At 38.7% G+C, this 18,345-nt stretch overlaps 1 long non-coding RNA gene across 1 annotated transcript in view; it reads left to right on the top strand.

Annotated features, from left to right (window-relative positions):
- Positions 1–4,215: 4,215 nt before the first annotated feature.
- Positions 4,216–18,345, top strand: part of LOC121506456 — a 167,573-nt gene continuing 153,443 nt past the window's right edge. The window contains exon 1 of the long non-coding RNA XR_005991655.1: positions 4,216–4,473. This is a non-coding gene — a long non-coding RNA (uncharacterized LOC121506456). The remainder of the gene's footprint in view (positions 4,474–18,345) is intronic.

Genomic DNA, 18,345 nt, shown 5'->3' with positions numbered 1-18,345 from the left:
CCTTGAAGTGTTATTATGGGCGGCCTTGTCAGACTGTGAGAAATAAAAGGTTGTGTCTTCTATCTAGCATGTATATATAGTATGTCAGCTGTATGCATGGTTAGTTTGTCTTATTATTCACTTTTCTATTGTCTGGTTGTCTTTGTGTCCATGGACCTTCTTTAATATGAGATGCTGCATCTCTGGGGCCTTTCCTCTAATAAACTGTAAACATGAAGCTGGAGCTGTCTTAAACTCCTCAGGCTAAATTATTACAGTCTGCAAACTGGCATCTCACTTTACTGTCACCAGCAGCAGCACTTGTCATGAGAATAACACACACACATGGCCTCATTGCTTCACACAGCAGGATTCCCACCAACGACAGTAATGACAGAGGATGGAGAGTAATGATGTTGAGGACAATGGGGGGGAAAGCCGGCGCTTTAATAGAGAAACTAAGCCCTCGAGCCAACAAATCACGCCTCTACAGTGACCTCTTTCAATGTGTGATTTAGCAATTGGGGTTCGCCTCTCATGTTGATCCTGGCTCCTGGTGAGGCGTCCGCTCAATATTCCTATTCCTATAAGATGAATTTAATCAGAAACACTTTGGCGCCCTCTGAAAGGCTCAGCTGATCACATGGACGCTTGTAAACAAAGTCGTTCCTCTGTAATTTTCTTGTATTTGGCACAAAAACCCATGAAGCCGCCCTTATCTAACAGCTATTAGATGAGCTTTCTTTAAGGCGAGATACCCAGCAGTCTGGTGTTTTCATTAAAATAACGATTGATGACAAAGTTTTCACACATTTTTTTCTTCTCAGCTTCCAGCTTATGGGAGTTTCACATATCTTAAGCTCCATCGCCAATTAATTGGAATGGATGGAAGATTTTTCTCTGCAGCAACACAATCAAAAGAGTCTTTAGATGCTCTGCAGTTCATTGTCGATCGATCATCGTCAACTACAGGCTGTCATTAGAGAGTATAGGGAAGGCTTTGCTTTGCTGTTTGTAGCTTGGAGCCATCTTGCTTGTTTTTATGGCAGATAGGTCCATTCTATATGAGGACTTTAAAAACTTGTTTTAAAGTTTCTTTTGCATCTTTGATAATATAGCTCTGAGCCTTCTGGAAATTTAGCTTGAAACCAGCAAAAATACTTCTGATATGAATGATGACGTTGTCAGTCAGAATACTCACAACTCTGAGAGAAGACAGATGTTTCAACTTTTTACAAATCTACGCCGCAGTTCGGGATATTTCTCAGAGATTCAGACGCAGGCTAGATTTAAATTGACACAGTGGGGAGTCAAACTTTTCAGGCCATGACCCCCAAAATAACAGTAGAGATTGGAGACCCCCACCGTCCCTGGAGCAGGGATTGTCAACGTTGGGGTCGGGACCCCAAGAGACTGAGAGGGGGTCTCTGGATGCCTTAAAAATCTAAGCACGTTTTTGGATTACACTGTTGCCACTTTACACCCATTTTCATCACTTTTTCCCACCAATTTTAACACATTTTTGCAACTTAAAACCCATTTCATCCATTTTAAACCCTTTATTTCTGCATGTTTTTGCCACTTCTAAACCAAATCTTGCAACTCTCATGCCTATTGTTGCCTCTGTTATTATTGTCATTATTGCCGCTATCACTCTTTCTTTACCACTTTTTAAGCCACATTTTACAATTTGATATGCCCATTTCTGCTTTAGCTAACCCTTTTTTAGTTAAGAAGTGGGTCAACATATTATTGGGTTTTGATGTGCCACTTTTTAACCACTTGTCATCTCTGTTTAGATGCATTATGTCACATTTTTTCAACATTAAACCCAATTTTGAAACCATTAGCCACTTTATGCTGATTTTAAGCCTTTTTGCTTCTTTAACTGCCTATTTTGCATATTCTTTGCCACTTTTTAACCACTTTTCTCCATTTTTAACACTAGTTTTTGCCACTTTGAGCCAATATTTGCTAGCATCCTGGATAACAGTAACCTAATTTTTCAGCCAAAAAGTCTGTCAAGCTATTATTGGGTTCTGACGTTTAAATAAGTTACTTGTGCCACTTTTTAACTGCTTTTAATCACTGTTTACATCCATTATGTCACATTTTTTCCACATTTAACCCATTTTTGCAATTTATCAAATATATAATAATTTCATTTTGCCACTTTAAAAACCATTTTTGCTGCTCTTTAACCACTTTTCTCCATTTTCACCACCATTATTGCCATTTTGAGCCAATTTGCAAACCAAAATATCCAAAATATATTAATGTTAAAAATGTTGAAAGATTAGACATAAATGTTTGAATTTTTTTTTTTTTTTTTTTTTTTTTTTTTTCAATTTGAATCCTTTTTGTGGTTGGGGGTCTACTGAATGAATAATTTCTTCTTAGGGGAGGCTCACTCTCTCACACTTTGAAAACTCCTGATTTAGAGAATTCAACCGCCTCTTATTATAGCAAAAACTTAACGAGTCCTAAGCAAAAATGACTAGAGGAATTACTAGTCCTCTTTCAGCCTGCTTGCTCTGATAAAGACCCCTTGTCACCCTATCAGAGTTTTCTGTCTCTGCTGTTGCCGGGCGGAATAAAGTTTTGCTTCTGGCTCTGTGTTTGGAAAATTTGTGAAAAATTCCAGTATAGATATCATGCAGTCAAGTTAGCAAAATTAATTCAACCGACTTTTTCAAATATATTGCAGACATAAATATTTTAAAAATGCATAAATAAAAATTATGTAAAAATATTTTTTAAAAATCTTACAAACCTAAATCTTAAATAGTGCCACTATGTTTCAATAGGTGGTACAGGTTAGAAATTACTGTAATATAATAATATGTATTATTATTTTCTAGTGTCCAAAATGTTTTGTGTATCTATATCAGTATAAATTTCAGCCATAAAAATAATTACGACTTGGTAGGAATCACTGGATTTTAAAAAAAATATAATTTATGTTACTTGAAAAAAACTGTTGTAGAAAAGCAGTGTAATAATTTCATGCTTATTAACCCCTTAAAGCCCGAAAACACAAATTATAGCCAGAAAATTCTAATTTTTTGGAAATGAAATGTTAATTTCTCTTTCTACTGAAATCCAAAAAAGTCAAAATTTCTATAAAATTTAACATTTACAGTTTTTGTATATCATTTGATACTTGAGGGTTTTTTTTTTATGTAACTGATAATCCACTTGAGGGCATTTTTATCATTTTTCAGATTGTGTTCAGAAGTTTTTTTTGTAATTAATGATGGTATTGATTAGATAAAGGTATCATTAAGGTATGTATCAAATATGCAACAACAGGCTTTAGGGCAGGGGGGGTTAGACTCAATCCCAGCAGGGGCCGGATTCTGGATTCAGGTCTAACCTGAGGGCCAAAACAACACTGAACACATTATTAAAAATAGAAAAATAATGTTTTTAAAGAGCAAATACATGAGGAGAAAGTTGAAATCATAAGTTTGAAAGGTCAAAATATGGGATCAAATTTGAAATCATGAGTTTAAAAGCCAATTATGTCTTAGGATTTTATATTGTGAGTCTAAAAAAGCCAAAAATAGGAGTTGAAAACATTAAAATACGAGCTAGAATTCAAAATGATGACTTAAAAAGTTAAAATATATAACTGAAATTCAAAACTGGGAGTGTTAAAGGTCAAAATATGATATAAAAAGTAAATATGAATTTAAAATGTCAAATATAAGAAGAATTGAAATCACGTGTTTTAAAGTCAAATATGGGATTAAAAAGCCAAAGTAAGGAGTTGAGGTGGTCAAAATATGACTTAGAATTTAAAATTGGGAATCTAAAAGATAAAAATGTGACATATAAAGTCCAAATTATAAGATGAAAAGGTCAAAGTATGAAATGAAAAGTTAAAATCATAAATTTGAGTTGTAATCTTGAGATGCAAATTGAAAATATGAAATAAAACACAAATTAATTGTTTCCCTCCACATTCTCGACTTTTTATCAAATTTTTCTCACTGTTTACTTTTCAGATTTTTATGGCTTAACAAATATATTTTAGATAATCAAGCTGAAGTTTACATTATTATACAGGAGGAAATCTGCAGACCTCATACTGGTGAGCCTCGATGCATCTTCCACAGATAGCCAGTGTAGTCACTTAATGACAGGAATACGTAGAATGACGGTAAAACTGACCAATCACGTGTCCTCTCTACGTGGGCGGGCTTTGTTATTTTGGCTTTGAAGCATCAACCGCTAGCTCAACGGTAGCCAAACCGTTAGCTAGCTTACCCCGGTGAAAGCAGTCAAAACGGTTTCTGTTAGGTAGAAGGAAAAACTTTATTTCAACGCCTATGTCTGGATTAACTTTCAGTGAAAAATGGAGTTAATTTGCCAAAGAAAGCGGACGTGTTTTGGATGAAGGAGTTTCATTTGGAGCACTAAAGAGGCGGTTCAACTCCAGGAATTAGACGGCACCACAGGTGGACGTCGTTTTAAAGTTTCATCAAAAAAGTAAGTTATTTATTATTTAAGAGCCTGCTGTGCTTACTTATGTTATGCTGCCGCTGTCAGTGCTTTGTAAATTTTTATTTTATAAAGGATTATTTGAGAAAAACGTCATTATGTAGAGCTGACAGTTAATTTGCTGCGTCACAGTCACGCGCTGTAATCCTGCCTAACGGCTGTTTGTTTGCAGATACGTTTTAGCACATAATGCTAACAGGCTTTTCTCATTGATATGATTTTATTCATGAACTATGACAGTCATTTGAGGTGTTCAGTGGAAAATGTTCGCTGCTTATGGTCCTATATTGTCTATTTCCTGGTAAACAACAGGTGCTGTGGTGTGTAGTCATCATTTGGTGTTTGCACCTGACGCATCTTGCGTCATGACGTGTCCTGAGTGGCAGAATTGCATTGCTGTTAATTATTTCATAACTCTCTTTCTTTATGAATTATTCTTGTTTTGTTGCTTGGTGTATTTGAGCTGCAGCTTCATACTGTTGTACTTTTTATTTCAGAGCTGTATTTGTACCTTTAATGCCATCTCTAAAGCCCAGCAACTGCAACTGAGGTAGACGATGCACCGTTTCCATGGCAATGACTATCACGTCACTTTAAAGTGGTTTATTTCTGTTGCTGTCTACTACAGGGACAGTACTGCACATTCACTTTTTTTTTTTTAAATTTAAATTTTTTTTTTTTTTTACGTCATGACGTGTAAAATTACATCCTATATGGGTGCATAAAAGTAATTCAAATTCAAAATTTCACGCAAATTTAGCTCCTTGCCTTGAGTTTCTGCTTTATTATTTCCTGCTTACAAGCACAGCTGAATTTTTTCCCTTTTTCAGATTGATCTGCTGTTTGGAAATGATTATATCTATTTTTCCTCACACTTAGGCTAATGGTTAGTCTGTTGCTTGCTGTGTGCATTTAAGCCTGACATGCAGCCAATGGAGGAGACGGGACAGAGGCTGAATGAATCATTTCCCAAATGAAATATAATAGAAATATAGTTTTGAAAAGGCTCTCCCTTTTCCAGATGTGCTTATAAGTCGGCCTGGGTACATTACAATTTGGTCTGCTGTTTCTTTAACCTGAAATTTGTGTCAAATTTAAATCACATATTACATATCATCTTAATTTTTGTACATTTTTCTTACTAAATATGAGAATGTCATAAAAATGATCATTCCCTTCAATGCAACATTTTGTACCTAATTTGCAATAAGTGTTAAAATCATCATTTACATATTCTTGTTGTTTCAGCCCTAGTTTAGTCTGATATTGTGTTGGTTATGATATATAAAGATCTATTGCTTGTGTTTGTTGGAAAATACACAAGATGAGAAACTTGAGAAATAACTGCATATCAAATCTAGGGCTGGGCAATCAATCGCAAATTAGATAAAATCGCAGTGTGGCCTGCTGCTGTCTACAAATTGCAGAAGCTGCAATATTTCTTCAACTTAAAATCTGTCTAAATACCGGTTTAATACTTTTGTTTTTTGCAACCGCAGAGATTTTATGCACATTTTGAAAACATTTATTTTTTTAAATGGTTTACAAAAATCCTCCTTTTTTTTGTACATTTTTCTTAATCAAAACCAGTGACATAAAAGGATAATCCTCTTCCTTATATCAATTGATAACAAAATTTACAGTATGAGCAAAAATAAATGCAGTTAGATGTTTTTTTGTAATTGTTCTGCTCTAGTTCATTCAGTCTAATATCGATGAAGCTTGGCGTTAATTCACAGAACTCGTACGCCGGGTGACAAAAAGCTGACAGCCAGCTGATACCAGTTATTGCCTGTCAGCTCTTTCTCTCAACACAGCGGTCCATTTAAATATACTTCTCACTCATCCCTGCTTGCATTTATGTTGATGCACCAAGCTGGTAAAGCTTCACTTCCTCCACCCCAGCTACCTCCTTTATATGTTATCCTTTATAAATAACAAAACGGGAAGTTTTACATCTGTTAGAGGCTCTAAATGTTGGTTTTGATTACTTATCAGTTATCCTTCAGCCCTACTAAAGGTCCAAATGTTGCTGACTTTGAAGCAAAAACTGTACAGAGCTGTTAGGGAGCTGACAGAGCCGACTCTGGCTGAGTGACCCACATGATCTTGATCTCTTAAAAGAGCTGGAATTCCCATCAGTGCTCCTAAAGCAATCCATCATTTCCTGGCTTAGAACTGTGGCCTTGGCCTTGGAGGTGCTGACCCTCAAACTGGCTGATCATGCACCTAATTTTGCGATAGATATCAGAGTCTAGTCCAGGCGAGTTCAACTCAATATCAGGGAAGTTTAGAGAAAATTGATTGTCAGATTTTGATTGTCCTATTCTGCACATATCACCCTTTAGGAAATAGTTGAGAAGGCCATTGTGGGCTTAGGTTTCTAGTGGATTTAATACTTTGGAATGGATGCAGTGTGTTTACTGTCAAGCAGAAATGTCAGGGAGGACATCAGTGCTCTTTGCTTGGCAGTCCCAGACTGACACTTTTAATACTACTGCCAGAGAGGAAATATGGTAGATGACCTAACACGGAGGCTTACTACTGATGGTCACAATGAGAAGGCTCAGTGTCAAAGCCATTATACTAGCGTGTGAGAAGATCCACACACAAATCAACCTCTGCCGACGTGCCAAGAGTTTTTGACTCCACAGACAGCCTTCGGGGAGATTTCCCTTTCATCAGCTTTTCTCTTCTTCCTCCAACCAGAACCAGTTAAAAGATTGGGATTTGATATGCTGTCACTCATCTCCTGCCTGATTTGGCTGACAGGCGGCTTGGTGAGCTGCCGGGGAGCTGATGCGAGCCGAGCAGGGGAGGAAATTTCCGAGGCTTCGGCAGATTCCCCGCTGAGCAGAAAGGCAATCATTAGGAATTAGAAAGGGGAGGAGGAAGAGGGAAAATAGTTCAGGGGAAAGGGGAATAAATTTAATGGCAAGTCAATAGGTATTGATTTCTATGTAAATTTACTACACAGCAGAGGATAGGCGGTTCAGCTGGGCTATCAGGATCCAAAATAAGGCTAAAACAGATGAAGGGATATTATCCACTATCACTCTAGCTATATTTCTGCATCTCACTCTGCTTCTGTCAGTTTCTCACTCACAAACGCTTCACCTTTCTCTCTCTTTCGTTCTGTTTCCCTCTCTCCTGCGTCCCCTTTGTATTACTGCCAAGCAGTCAAATGGATGTTGGCATATTTTAGAGCCCTGTTGTCCAACTCTCTCTCAAGCGCAGGCCAAGTCCGAGGCTCAGCAGAGTGCGACTTGGCAGCAGACGAGACAAGCACACAAAAGCAATTAGCCCGGCCACCATCGTTCGCATGGAGAAGCGTGCATTCGTCCTGTTCACAAGTCAAATAGAGGGTGTTATTTATATCTAAAGGTCAGAGCCCTCCCTGTCCAAGGATTTCAGATCTGCTAATGTGGGGCGTTTACACCGCTGGCACCAAAAACAAAAGAAGTGTGAGCAGAGTGATGTTAAAAGGGCAGGGCCGCGACAACGCCGCCTCCCTCTGCACGTGCACACGAGCGCATTAGAGGCCGATGCCAGGCTGTGGTAAAAGATCAGGATTTGGACAACCTCCCTCCCACACAAACACAGACAGACAAGAACGCACAAAGAGGTCAGTGGAAGCAGCGCGCTGTTAGAGGCAGCAGACTACGACAACCTCAGAGGGCTGACCGCCCTTCCTGTCAGAAAAGATGACCCTCATCTCACAGTCTTTGTTCGGAACAAGAGAGGAAGCAAAGCGGACACAAAAATGACAGCGCAGCCTAAGAATAGTATGTGCTTCTGGGATACCTGAGAGTGGCCAGCCCTCTGTGACGTGCCTCGCATGAATCGTGGGTTTTGTGTGCACGCCCGCAGTGGTTGATGGATTTTTTGGAGCTGGGTTGTGGGTGTTGTGTGAAAATTAGCAGCTTTGGTGTGAAAAAAATGAGAGTAGGAGATAGATTTTTCGTGATAACCAGGTTCCCCAGGATGTCCGTGATGCAAAATCAGAGCTATTTTGTGACTTTCCGTGCGTAAAATTTTACTCCTTCCTGGCTTGTTTGTGTTACTTTTTCTGCTTGAAGACAAAAGCTCGGTCATGCATTTTGCACATGTACAATCTCCAGAGTGGAGCAGGATCTGTGCAAAGAAACTTTCCACTTATTTATTTAAAAGAATAAATTCAAGACATCCAAAAACTTTTGCAACCATACAGAACTTTTTCCTTTAATTAGGCTCTCTTCAATAATGGCAGTTGTCATTTCTTCTCTTTCATTTGTTGGTGTCATTATTTGCTGCATAAAGAGTAATGCTAGGTCATGTATTTCCACAATTACAGTTGCAAGCTATATTCACCTTAACCCTCAGGCCCTCATATAACCCTTTTAGGACCCTTCATTTGTATTTTTTGCTTTCATTTTGGCAGTTAATGTGCTAAGATGAAGATATTGTGTGAAGATCTTCATTTTTTGTGAGTTTTGGAATCCTGCATCCACACTGGGTTGACAAAATTTTCCATTGTGTGGAAAAAACTTAGAGTCTTCCCCCTGGAGCCCTTTTTGGCCCCATTGACCATCATTGAAACAACTTATTTTCGTTCTTCTGCCATTGCAAGACAGAAATATGAAATCCTGTTAGTTCCTCTGTAACCCTGTCATTCAGAGGCACAAAAATGTCAAAGGGTCTGTTCGAAAAGTCCAAAAAATTACCTCCTAAGTCCTTTCCTATTCACTTTTCCTTAATCCCGACGAAAAACATCACAGGGTTAAGAAAAGGTGGGAGTAAGAGGAAAGGAAAGGAGAACTGTGGTGGTTAAGGACGCGGATGTTACGGACGTGACGTATGATTTTTGTGGAAAAACTACAATTTAACGTTGATGGACCACAAAATTCGCATCTACCACTCGGTGGTTCTCTGTGTTGTTGTTATGTGCTGTGAATGAAACGTTAAAACGTCAGAGATATGAGCTCATGAATTTATTATTTATTTTTATATGCCAAAGTCTCTTCAGGAAGAGGAACTGTGAGCGTCCAGAACAGCAGAAACTTTTCTCTTAATCTGAACTTTCTGCTAAGTCAATACGACTACATGAATAATGTTCAAGTCCTTTTATTTCACAACAAATTGTTTGGCTTTAGTCCCTACCTATCCATTTTTTTCTTTAATTCTCTCGTCTCTGTTAATTTTATTACAGAGTCTACTCTGGTTCTGTTTTTCTTTCAGCTCTTCATGTGAAAAGCTCTGTAAACTGCGTCTTCACTGCGTAATTATGATGAAAGATATAGCCTAATATTCACAATATAGCAACATGCCGAATTTATCACTTTAACTGGTTGTGACTAACAAACGTTTATCACATTTACTTTAATATTTCAAAATAGCAAAACAAATACAGTTTAAAATACTGACTGATCGATTTACTGTTAAAATAAAATGGAAATGAGAAGAAATGAAATCGTTCTCATAAGTTGAATGATAAAGTTTTCATGTCTGTGATATTTCTCTGTTCATCCCTACTGCCTTCTGTTTATCACATGGATTATAGGTTTGACTGAATTTTACGCTTAAATCTGGGATAGTAAAGTTACAGTCAAGTTATTCATGTGTTCTGATGAGCAGTCAACAGGTGCATCACTTTAAATGAAGTTTACGCAAAGCATTGTGGGTCGTCTTTTCATCTCTCCTGGTTAAGGATGGTCCGGTGTTTCCTAGGCTAAAGGAGATAATAAAGGAAACAATGAAGCTCCTTTCCTTTTCAGTTGGAGAATTCGAACGGCCTTTATCATGGCCGACACTAAAATGCTTCCGGGTAGTTTCACTCAGTTAGGAACCTTCCTAAGCAAAATGGACTTTTCGAACGCACCCAAAATCAGATGTTGCCATTCCTCCATGTTTGCAGAGAGGCATTGTGGGAGATATTTACCTTGTTTGAACTGATAGGATATGACAGTGACTGTAGACCAGCAGAGTAAATTATTTTGGGTGTTTTCTGTGTTTCTTTAACCCATTGTGACACTTTCACCGATTTTGGCATTGTTCTTTGCCACTTCTTTTTGTCACCTTCCCTATTTTTGCCACTTTCTTGCTACCTTTCGCTAGGGATGGGTAATCAATCGCAAATTAGATAAATCCCAATACGGACCGCTGTAATTTTCAAATTGCAGAAGGTGCAATATTCCTTTGACCTGAAAATAGCAGTTTAAATCCTTTTTTTTGCTGCAGAGATGTTATGGATTACATGTCATACAGTCATTCAAGTAACATTTTTAAAGAATAGGCTACAAAAAAATCCTCCTTTTTCATTTTTGTACATTTTTCTTATTGAATATGAGAATGACATCAAAATGATCACTCCCTTCAATACAAGAATTCACACAATACGAGTCAAAATCAGAGTTGCGTTTTTTTTTTTCAAAATTGCTTAGCCCTTGTTTTATGTAAAATTGTGTTGGTTATAATATAGAATTTTTTTGGCTTGTTTTTGTTGGAAAATCCACAAGATAAGGAACTTCAGAAATAATTTTATGTCATTGTATATAAAAATCTCTTTCTCAATTATTCACTATATTTCCCAAAAAGTCGTAACCTTCAAAGCAGATGGATTCGCCTGTTTCCGTGTTTCTCCACATCTTGCAAAGCTCCCGTCTGAAGAGTTTGGGCCCGGCTAGAAAGTGACAGGACCAATCAGTGACGAGGGGCGGTACTTTCAGGCGCTGCAGAGTCGTGACATAAGCAAGCAGCGAAAAGAGGCTAGTGCCGCTATGGTGGAAGACATTAGCATGGATGCTGCTAAAGCGCCAGTTTTATCAGAACTTGATGACATTTCTTCGTTAAAAGAAGAACAAAGAACAGCAGTGAGTTGTTTTCTTCACCAAAACGACAAAAGTTGTGTACTGACATGTCTACAGTCACCATGGTTTGCGCTGTGCATCTCTCTATGGAGTTTACGCCTCAGTAGCGGCGCACCACTGTTGGAGGCTACAACGTCACGTGTTTTGTTGCTCTGATTGGCCCGTAAAGATGTGACACACAGAACGTTCATCCTATCACCCTTTTTATCAAAGGCTCTGCCCTCTATGGGAGGTTTACCAGATGGATGAGTGAAACACATCCATCTGGCATGTTAGGTTAAAAACGTTGTCCTGGTTTCTCCTATTTCATTTTCTGGCACCCTGACATTTGTGCACATCCTGGCCTAGCTATAAAATTTACCAAATCTTTCCTAATAGTCCAGAGCATCCATCCACATTTTCAACATTCATAATAAAAAGGTAATTCTGTTTTAATTAAAGAGGTTTACATTTGAAAACGGCTGTATTGCACTACAGCAGTTATAAATTAAATTCATGTTTCATGTTTTGTTGCTTTTATCAGAGTGGTTATTATTAAGGTTAAAAATTAAATATAGATATCACAGATTAACTTTACGGTTGACCATGATTTTCCTGACCCCCAGTTTGCCTGGGCCCCAGAAAACTTTCTCCTTTATCCTCTTTTATGGGCGGCCTTGCTGATTTATACAAATTTGCATCTATTTCACAATCGCACTGGCCGAGAAGTGTGATTATTTTATGCACTGAGATGAAAGCTTGGCCATGCATTTTGCTCACAGACAAATTCAGATTAAAGAAAATTCACTTTGATATAACCCATACAGCTCCTGCTTTCTTTTATTATTGAGCACTCTTCGTGAAACATCATGCTTGATTTATAGAAATAGGTGTTTTCTTGTGCTTTCTCCTACCAGGTTTACCATTTATTCAGCATAAATACAGAAGCTAGGTCATGCATTTTACATAGTTTTGCAGGATTTCTGCAGAATGGGTGATTAACAACATTGCAGCGAGTCTATACCTCATCCAGCCATTTCTTTCTTTTATTATTTGGGCTTGCTTCAATAAATTACAAACCTTATTTGTAGAAATTGACACTTTTACTTGTAATAAAACTCACACTGCTGATAAACATGGATAACACGCTGACATCTAACCACTGAATGATCTGAATTTGACTGCTCAGCCCCACGGCTGCAAAAGAGGTGTGATGTTGACACTTGAAGGGATCCGGGAGCATTACTGAGTAAGTCGTTCAGCATGGTTTATAGGTGGTTCCCTTGAAATCACCCATAAATCCTGGGGCTTTTTATTTTTTTCAGCTCTGCTTTTATTGATTAAAGCTTCATTACTGATGCAACCTGTGGGATTTGATTCACTTCTAGCAGAAAATTTAATCACAAACTCTTCTTTTTTGAAGCCTTTTCTCATTAAAGCGTTTTATTAAGCTTGACTAATTTGGTTTTACATCACTGTTAAAATATCGTTCGATAAGATTTGAACTCTGTGCATGTCCAGCTGGAGCATCAGGCGCTAATACAACTTGTGATTTATGATGACCACTCTTTTCAAGTGAGCAGTGGGCCCGGGGCCGCCGATGTCAGTCAATACCTGCAATATTGCCTCATTTGCAGCAGCTGTCAGAGTGACTTACACCGCTGCACTGGCATACACACACAAACACACCTCCCCCACTGCCAAAGTAAATTGGGTGCATGTTCTCTAAACCCTATTTATGGGTCTCCTATTGTTTTTCTTGATGCAGTGTCTGACACGGGGGAAGAAAGGGCAAAATTCATCCACCCATCATCCGGGGGAGGGAGGAAAAAATGTGCTTGGAAGCGAGCAGAGAGGCAGAGATGGACAGGCAGGACAAAGAAGACGGAAAGGTTGCAGCAGACTGGCAGGCATAAGAGAAAGACGGATAGAGAAGGTGAGACAAACACATATACAGACAGACGGATAGATAGACTGCACGCCATGAACTCAGCTGTCAACCCCTCCCCCTCTCATCTTCAGCTTCCTGTCACTCACAGCTGATGACAGCCCCCATCCTGTCTCTGCCTCCGTCACCTCAATCACACAAGGAGCTGATACTGTCATCACACTCAGAGCGCCGTATCAAACTACTACACTGCTATGTGTGTGTATATGTTTGTGTGAAACCTGATTGGGTATGTGACCCCTTGCTGTGGAAGGAATTTCACTTTGAGTGTTTGTGTGTGTGTGTTTGCGTGCAGATGCTCGATTGTGTGTCTGCAATTTGACAAGGCATCCTGAGAAACGTCCATCTGGCTGTCGGTCTATCTGACAAGCTTCCATTCTAAGGAAAGCCGATGGATTAGACCCAGGCCAACAAATACACCCGCTATAAATCTCGCTTGCTTACACCAGGTCGGTGAATGCTTCGATCTCGGAGCTGCATTGAATACAGATCAAATTTGGTGATGTGGGATTCCAACTCTTTGCAAAAACTCCAGGAGATGTGTTTGGATGATTGATACTGATCCAGAGGAGTTTGTTACTCCCATGCAGAGATGGTGTGCAGCTAAAGTTTGATTGCAAGGTTGTAATGATGGATTTAAAAAAAGAAATTCTAAACTTGTTGAAACCTGTGACATGCTATCTGACCCCATGTTTGTCCCGTCAATCCTATCAGGCAGTGGTTCCCAACCTTGGGTCCAGGCCAGTGTTAATTTTGTCGACTAAAACTATTCGTCCAGAGCCTTTTTCTCCATGACAAAAACTAGACTAAAACTAACAAAATAGATCTTTGATGACAAACTGACAAAACCTAAGTTTACTTTTTCATCAAGATGACTAAAACGAGACTAAAATGTCATTCAGATTTCATCAGACATTCAAAATTCATTAGACTAGTCAATAGACAAGGTAAGTTTTAGTTGACTAAAACTAGACTAAAATGTTTTGAGTTTTTGTTGACTAAAACTAGACAAAAAAGTTTTGGGTTTTTCGTTGACTAAAGCTAGAATAAAATGTTTTAAGTTTTCGTTGACTAAAGCTAGAATAAAATGTTTTAAGTTTTCGTTGACTAAAGCTAGACTAAAATGTTTTGAGTTTTTATCGACTCAAACTAGACTAAAATGTTTTGAGTTTTCGTTGACTAAAGCTAGACTAAAATGTTTTGAGTTTTCGTTGACTAAAGCTAGACTAAAATGTTTTGAGTTTTTATCGACTCAAACTAGACTAAAATGTTTTGAGTTTTCGTTGACTAAAGCTAGAATAAAATGTTTTAAGTTTTCGTTGACTAAAGCTAGAATAAAATGTTTTAAGTTTTCGTTGACTAAAGCTAGACTAAAATGTTTTGAGTTTTTATCGACTCAAACTAGACTAAAATGTTTTGAGTTTTCGTTGACTAAAGCTAGACTAAAATGTTTTGAGTTTTTATCGACTCAAACGAGACTAAAATGATTTGAGTTTTCGTTGACTAAAGCTAGACTAAAATGTTTTGAGTTTTCGTTGACTAAAGCTAGACTAAAATGTTTTGAGTTTTCGTTGACTAAAGCTAGACTAAAATGTTTTGAGTTTTCATTGACTAAAACTAGACTAAAATGTTTTGAGTTTTCGTTGACTAAACTCAAAACATTTTAGTCTAGTTTTTCATCGACTCAAACTAGACAAAAATGTTTTGAGTTTTCGTCGACTAAGGCCGGCCACACACTAGACGATTTATTAATCTGAAATGATTTCAAAACCGTGGGAGACCACAGACTTCAGGACAATTTCCAAAGATTTTTCAATCTTTAATCCTCTGAACACACACACTAGATGACTCAGCCAGATTGTCAGATCACTGAAGACCACACACCTGCTAACCTGCCTACGACCTTGCGGGATCATGTTACTTCAGAAAAAAAAAACACGGATGTCTGTTGATACCGTCTTGCTGTCTCTCCACAACAGAGTGTCCTGGCGTGCGTTACAGGTGCAGCAACAATCATTAAACAGGGGAAAGACTCAGGACGAAATCCTGGCTGGAATTAAGGTGCCGTTGTGTTCATGGTTGTGAGCAGTGAAAGTACGTATGATTCTTCTGGTGACGCTACCCGGTGTGCTCGCTCTCATTGGTTGTTGTGGGTACTCCATCGGCGGCACTACGACCAAGAATCGTAAATATCAAACATGTTTGATATTTACGATTCAGGGTTTGGGAGGCTACAACACAATTAGGAGCAATAAATTAATCGTGTTGATACCACACATGCAGACTACTCGGACAAAGAATCAGTTGCAACAAGGCTCCAGTTTGTGTACGCCCCCATGATTGTCGGTGGAGGCAAATCTTGCCCCAAATCCGGCTTAAAATCTTGTAGTGTGTGGCCAGCCTAAAATTAGACTAAAGTCTTTCAAGTTTTCGTTGACTAAATGTAGACAAAAATGTTTTGAGTTTTCATCGACTAAAACTAGACTAAAACTAAAAAGGACAGAAATTACCATCTGACTAAAACTAAAACACATTTCATTAAAAGACTCAAACTAAGACTTAATTAAAAATTGCTGCCAAAATTAACACTGATTCAGGCTACCCCAGGGGGGCGCAGAGATCTTAGGGCTGGACCCTGTCTGCTCTGATGTTGTCAAAATTAGATGTTTAAATTCTTTTAAAACTATTTTGAGGAACAAAATGTATGACGGCATATTAGGGCCAACCAAAAGACGGAAAACAGAGAGAGAATCTGCTAGTTTATAAGCAAAAACTTAAGAATTTTTAGAGAAAAGTGACAAATTTTGAGATTATTAAGTCATTTTTACTGGACAGCAAACTCAGGATTGCTGAGTATAAAAAGTTGCAAGTTTACAAGAAAAACTTGAAATTTCCAAGTTTAAAACTGTTTAGTTTTGACATCAGAAATGCAAATATTTCAAGTTTGTAGAACTGTAAATTTAGAACAGTGTATTGTCAGAAATTCAGAATCCAAATCAAAAACAGTGTTTGGACTTTTGACTTTATAATGTTAAAAATTGTAGGTTTTGCTGGACGTACATTTACAATCTACCACCTTGTTGTGGTGATAGGTTCTGTATGTCCCAGTGAACCCAGGAGCTTTGTTGCAGAGTGCTTGAACCCCCTGGTAGGGTCCTTCAAAGCAAATTGGTCCTGGAGGAGGGTCCAGACAAAGAGCAAACCAGCCCTCATGATGCAGAGCCTAGGGAATGTAGTCACCTCACCTGGAATAGAGACCAGCAGAGGGAGATTTGCCTTCTTCAGACAAATCCATGCCGTTTCCACCCCTATCCACCTTTGCTATCCTTTGCCAAATAGCAGTCAAAACAACTTACAGCTGAGCTCAGAATCTTGTCAGTTTTGCAGGAATCTTGTCTTAGATGATGGCACATGGCATTAACAAGTGTCAACTGCAATACAACAGAGGTATTTGAAGGCACAGAGCTTTTACACTGATAAATTGAACTTCATAAAGGAGATTAATAACTAATTTTGCCCTTGACGACTACCTTCGAGTCCTTTAAAGTTGCTCTGTGCACTTAAATGTACATTGAAATTCTTAGATACATGCTCATCCTATCTGCAGTCCTTTCATGTCTGGGGGACGCTCCCCTCCACTCAGTTTTAAGCAATTAGTGGCACAGCAGGCCTTATCAGACCACAGTCACTCTGTGTAATATTATTTTTTCAGTCACCTTCAAACAGTGCTCTTCTAGCATAAGAGGGCTCAACTCGATGGCTGCAACCCCACTGTGACACTGACGCTGTGACACTTCAGTCATCATGTAATAGGTCAGCGTTCTGACAAAGATACAACTTGATGAAGCACTGTGGGGAAAGCGTAATGACTGTTGATGTTGTATATCTGTCACACACCCCTTCCTCTTAATCTTCCCTCTCCTGTCACCCCTGTCCTCTGTTTGACCAAGACATTCAGGTCTTAACCGGGTGTTCACGCTGTGAAATGACTGCACAATAAGCCTGTCAGTCGTCAGTTAAAGCACAGTCTCTTTACAACATATCTAAAGAGCAAAGACTGACAGACAATACGTCAAATTCTGAGAAAAGAAGCCTCAATGTCTCAAAGGTACAAGATGAAGGAGATTTGTTGCTCTTGTACTGGAATAGACCTTGGTTAGTGCCACCTCTTCCGAGAGTTAGTGGTGATTTTAAGATCAGTTTGGACTGGGCAAAAAATTACATGGCACCTCTTTTTACAAGTATTCTTTACCATTGCATTTAAAATAAATTGCAATATTAGTTAATGTAATATCCATGATTCCAAAGATCACCTTGGTGTTATTCACTCGTTTAAAAAAAGTTTTTGAAAAGTTCAGATTTTCACTGAAATTCTGCATGCAACACTATCAGCCCAATGACACTGAGTACAGTTAGATTGGGCCCCCTTAGGGGGTTTCCCTATGGTTGTTGCACCTTTTGCCCATGTTGAAACAATGCTGTCGTGCAGCATTCATCAGCCCTTGGAGGGCTGGAGGCTTATCTGTTGACAAGTAGCACTTCATCTTGGTTAGTGCCACATCTTCTGAGGGACAGTGGGGATTTTAGAGTCTGTTAGCACCTTCAGCGAAATTCAACATAGCATCCCTTCAATCAGTGTTCCTACCACTGTGTTTAAACAAATGCCACCCTAGGAACAATGAGTGACTCTAATCTCTCTGTTTCTAAAGTTAAAATGGTGTTACTCACAAATGTTAAATGGAAAAAAAATGACTTAATATCCCCTAAAACCTTTGCTTTCAAAATTAGCATTAAGCCCTTTTCACACCACCGCCACATCGCTGCCTCCAGTCATTTAAATGAGGGAAGGGTGGCAGACAGAAGGCGGTAGGACCCAGAAGCAGTTTCTACCCACGTGAACACAGATTTTGCCCTGCTGCTCGGAGTTCAGCATGTTGACCTTTCTGGCGGCAGCTGCCTGGCAGCAGCCAATCACATTGAAGGAGGGAGAGACCCCGGAAATATCAGGCTTTGTGGGTCAAAGCAAACGATGGAGGAGCTCATAATGTTGACGTCGGAATATCCTGAGCTCTACAACACAGCTCTACC

Source organism: Cheilinus undulatus, linkage group 24, assembly GCF_018320785.1.
Source record: "Cheilinus undulatus linkage group 24, ASM1832078v1, whole genome shotgun sequence".
NCBI classification, from domain to species: domain Eukaryota; kingdom Metazoa; phylum Chordata; class Actinopteri; order Labriformes; family Labridae; genus Cheilinus; species Cheilinus undulatus.
Note: the sequence above shows the minus strand (reverse complement) of the source record. Positions and strands in the feature narration are given on the sequence as shown.